The sequence below is a fragment of the Euphorbia lathyris genome, chromosome 3 (assembly GCF_963576675.1).
Source record: "Euphorbia lathyris chromosome 3, ddEupLath1.1, whole genome shotgun sequence".
Taxonomy (NCBI): domain Eukaryota; kingdom Viridiplantae; phylum Streptophyta; class Magnoliopsida; order Malpighiales; family Euphorbiaceae; genus Euphorbia; species Euphorbia lathyris.
The window spans coordinates 2,864,583-2,869,817 of record NC_088912.1 but is presented as its reverse complement, the minus strand read 5'-3'; the positions used below and the strand labels follow the sequence as shown (position 1 = coordinate 2,869,817).

At 36.0% G+C, this 5,235-nt stretch overlaps 1 non-coding gene across 1 annotated transcript; it reads left to right on the top strand.

Annotated features, from left to right (window-relative positions):
* The first annotated feature begins 4,545 nt into the window (after positions 1-4,545).
* Positions 4,546-4,652, top strand: LOC136225051 (small nucleolar RNA R71). The gene has a single exon (XR_010686789.1). It is a non-coding gene; the product is annotated as a small nucleolar RNA R71 (small nucleolar RNA).
* Positions 4,653-5,235: the final 583 nt, after the last annotated feature.

Here is a 5,235-nt window from a genome sequence, read left to right as displayed (position 1 = left end):
CCGTTAGGACCTTCCAGTTTTAAAGAACCATAATCGAATGTTTTGACGACTAAATATGGTCCTATCCATCTGGACTTAAGTTTTCCTGGAAATAAACGAAGTCGTGAATTAAATAACAGCACTTTATCCCCAACATTAAAGTGTTTGACTTTAATTTTGGCATCGTGCCATTTTTTCACTTTTTCTTTATAAATCTTTGCATTTTCGTAAGATAGATGGCGTAACTCATCTAACTCATTTAAATCGAGCAAACGTTTCTTACCTGCTTGTCGTAAATCAAAGTTAAGTTCCCTAATAGCCCAATAGGCTTTATGTTCTAATTCGACTGGCAAATGACATGTCTTCCCATACACTAAGCGGTATGGAGTCATTCCTATTGGTGTTTTAAATGCAGTACGGTATGCCCATAACGCATTATTAAGTTTACATGACCAATCTTTTCTTGAGGATGAAACTGTTTTCTCTAGAATCCATTTGAGTTCTCTATTTGATATCTCCGCCTGACCATTTGACTGAGGATGGTATGGCGTAGACACGCGGTGGCGTACTCCGTATTTTTTCATAAGCATTTCAAAACTTCGGTTTATAAAATGAGTACCGCCATCACTAACGATGACTCTTGGACACCCAAATCTACAAAATATATCGTCAAGAAAATTAACGACAACTTTAGAATCGTTCGTCGGGGTTGCAATTTCTTCAACCCACTTTGAAACATAATCAACGGCAACTAATATGTAAGTTTTACCAAAAGAAGGGGGAAAATGTCCCATGAAATCTATTCCCCACATATCGAAGACTTCAACTTCTAATATGGTTGTGAGGGGCATCTCATCTTTCCTTCCTAGATTTCCTGTTCTTTGGCACTTATCACATCGAGTAATAAATGAACAGGCGTCTTTAAACATCGTAGGCCAAAAGAAACCACATTCAAATATTCTAGCTGTTGTCTTCTTAGCTCCATTATGTCCTCCATAAGAGCTAGAATGGCATTCCGACATTATGGATTCATATTCATTTTCACCAACGCATCTCCTAATTATCCCGTCACCACAAAATTTGAACAAAAAAGGATCTTCCCAAAAATACTGTTCAATGTCGAAGAAAAATTTCTTCTTTTGTTGGAAATTTAATCCTTCGGGAACAATATTGGCTGCAAGATAATTTGCAATATCCGCATACCATGGCGACATGACACTTTTTATTTGATAGAGATGTTCATCAGGGAAATCATCTCGTATACCGTTAGTTTCACCTATAGGACCGTTCTCATCTTCAAGTCTCGATAGATGATCGGCGATAAGGTTTTCTACTCCCTTTTTGTCTTTTATTTCTATATCAAATTCTTGTAACAATAAAACCCATCTAATTAGACGCGGTTTTGCATCCTTTTTAGCAAATAAATATCTTAATGTTGCATGATCAGTATAAATAATAACTTTCGAACCTAACAAGTATGACCTAAACTTATCACATGCAAAAACTACAACTAACATTTCTTTCTCAGTTGTGGTGTAGTTTAATTATGCACCGGACAGTGTATGACTTGCATAATAAATGACATGAAGTTTCTTATCCTTCCTTTGACCTAAAACACATCCGACAGCTAAATCACTTGCATCACACATAATTTCAAATGGTAAATCCCAATCGGGTTTAGCAATAATAGGTGCACTGACTAAAGTTGTTTTTAATGTATCGAAAGCTTTAACACAATCTTCATTAAAATCAAAGGTGGAATCTTTCATGAGTAGATTAGTGAGTGGTTTGGAAATTACAAAAAAATTCTTAATAAATCTTCTGTAAAAACCGGCATGTCCTAAAAATGATCTTACTCCCTTAACAGTAGATGGAGGGGGTAATTTTTCTATTACTGAAGTTTTTGCTCTATCCACTTCTAATCCTTTTTCAGATATTTTGTGACCTAAAACAATTCCTTCGTCAACCATGAAATGACATTTTTCCCAGTTTAATACCAAATTTGTTTCTTCACACCTAGACAAAACTCTATCCAAGTTTTTTAGGCTCGAATCAAAAGAATCTCCATAAACTGAAAAATCGTCCATAAAAACTTCCATGATATCTTCAATGAAATCATTAAAAATTGCAGTCATACAACGTTGAAATGTTGCAGGTGCGTTACATAGACCAAAGGGCATTCTCCTATATGCAAATGTTCCGTAAGGACATGTGAAGGTTGTTTTATCTTGGTCATCCGGGTAAATGTATATTTGAAAGAATCCGGAGTAACCATCTAGAAAACAGTAGAAAGCGTGACCAGCTATCCTTTCGATCATTTGATCAATGAAAGGAAGAGGAAAATGATCTTTCCTAGTTGCTTTATTTAGATTTCTATAATCTATACAAACTCTCCAACCAGTGGTGGTTCGTGTAGGTATTAATTCACCTTCTTCATTCCTTACAACTGTTATGCCTCCCTTTTTAGGTACGCAATGGATTGGACTAACCCATTCACTATCCGAAATAGGATAAATGATTCCATTGTCTAGAAGTTTAGTAATCTCATTTTTGACTACTTCCTTCATATTAGGATTTAGGCGTCTTTGCCTATCTGCTTTAGGTGGCTTATCTTCTTCTAAGTGAATTCTGTGCATTACGATGCTCGGATTAATACCTTTTAAGTCTGAAATTTGCCAACCCATACTTCCTATCCTATTTCTAACAACTTCTTTCAATTTCTCTTCTTGAACTTGTGTTAATTTGTTAGAGATAATTATAGGTAGAGAATCGCCTTCGCCTAAGAAAGCGTACCTCAAATGACTTGGTAATTCTTTAAGTTCTAATTTAGGTGGAACTATAATTGAAGGTGGAACTGGTCCATCTTCTCGAATCAAAGGTTCTGGGTCCTTATCTTCTAGTTCCTCACTCATTATAGGTTCTATTATTTCTTCTTTTTGAACAATGTCATTTACACATTCTTCAATTAAATCAAGTTTCATATAAGCGAAATCCTCCATAGGATATTTCATCGCTTGATTCATATCAAACTCAATCTTATCATCTCCTATTCTTAAAACTACTTTCCCTTCCGACACATCAACTAGAGCACGTCCCGTGTTCATGAACGGTCTACCAAAGATTAGCGGACAATTAATGTCATAAGCAAAATCTAAAATAACGAAATCGGTAGGAAAAATAAATTTGGCAACTTTAACTAAAACATCCTCGATTATACCGTATGGTCTTTTAGTGGTTTGATCCGCTAATTGCAAAACCATATTGGTACGTTTGATATCTTCTTCTAAGCCTAACTTATTAAAAATAGATAATGACATCAAGTTAATGTTTGCTCCTAAATCACAGAGACAACTGGGAAATTCAATATCTCCCAATTTACACGGACTGGTAAAACATCCGGGATCTTTGAGTTTAGTGGGCAAATTGCTTGACACAATCGAACTGCAATCTTCAGTTAGTGAAATGGATGAAATTCCTTCCCAACTGATTTTCTTTGAAATTAAATCTTTGAGGAATTTACCATAATTGGGAATTTGCGTAATCGCATCCATAAACGTCAAATTAATATGCAAATTTTTAAGTTTGTCTAAAAATGTTAAAAGTTGTTTATCATAGTCCTTATTGCGGACTTTGTGTGGAAAAGGTGGTTTGGGTACAAAAGTTTTTGTACTAGAGTCAATTGGTGCATCTTTTTTATTTAATGTATCTTCTTTGGGTTTCGGTAAATCAGTTCCAGGTAAAGTCGAATTTCCGGGCATTTCCGGGCCTAAGTAATTTTTCCCTGAACGAAGAGTGATAGCCTTAACATGCTCTTTCGGATTTTCTTCCGTATGGCTTGGAAGACTTCCCTCTTTGCGGGATGGAATTGATTTAGCGAGTTGTCCAATTTGAACCTCCAAATTATGGATGCTAGATGATTGGTTTTTAATAAGCTGATCGAATTTATTCTCGATCCGTTTAAAACCGTCGTCGTGATTACTTATTTTTCCGCTCATAGCATCAATAAATTTGTCGATTTTAGAAGATAAAGTGCTAATCGTATCTCTTGATTGATTTTGATAATTAGCAGTACGATTTTGATTAGCATTAGTATTATTATTATTATCTCTCTAGTTAAAGTTAGGATGATTTCTCCATCCAGGTTTATATGTATTGGAATAAGGGTTATTGTTTTGGTTTTGCCCTTGGACAAAATTTACCGGTTCAATTTCACTCATACCTTCGTAGTCCACATCCGTTTGGATTGGGTTACCATTAGGATCACACGGTGCCATAAACCTATCAATTTTGTGCGATAAAGGAGAAAATTGGGCTTGCAACATCGCTACTGGATCAAGATTCACTATACCTTTAACTGATGACGTTGCTGAGGATGATGGTTTCACTATTGGTACGTGTCCACGTTCCGCGGGCCACATACAGCTGTTGATTGCCATTTCCTCCAAAAGTTCTCTTGCTTGGGCAGATGTTTTCTTCATGAATAACCCTCCAGACATGGCGTCCAATGAACCTCTAGTTGTAGGATTTAGTCCATTATAAAATGTTTGCATTAAAAGTTCAGCGGGCAATTGGTGGTGTGGGCATAAACGTTGAAGTTCTTTAAAACGTTCCCAAGCCTCATAAAGAGTTTCATTATCATTTTGAGAAAAAGATGTTAACTCTTTAATGACTCTTGCGGTTTTTGCTAAAGGAAAAAATTTTGATAAAAACGCTTGGGCTAATTGTTCCCAAGTGGCAAAAGTTGCGGCTGGCATAGAAGTTAACCATTCTTTAGCCCTATCCTTCAAAGTGAAAGGAAAAAGGCGAAGTTTGATTGCTTCTGCAGTCATATCTGGGATTTTAAAAGTGTCACAAATTTCAAGGAAATTTGTTAAATGGGTGTTAGGATTTTCGTTAGTTAACCCATAAAATGTTACATTATTTTGCAACATATTAAGCAACGCAGGCTTAATTTCAAATTGGTTTGCGGTGATTCTGGGTCTAACGATACTATTGGTCACACCGGCCACACCTGGCCTAGCGTAATCCATAAGTGTTGGTGGGTCTGCCATTTTACCAGATTCGGTATTTGTCTTTACTGGGGTTTTGTTTTTGTTCTTATTTTTATTTTTGTTTTTGTTGTTGTTTTTGTTGTTCTTAAGAGTCCTTTCAATTTCTGGGTCTAGTGGTTTTGGTGGTATGCCTGAACTTCGAGAACTATGCATGAACTTGAAATCTTGCATGAACCGAAACTACCTACAAAACAGAATTTGAAGA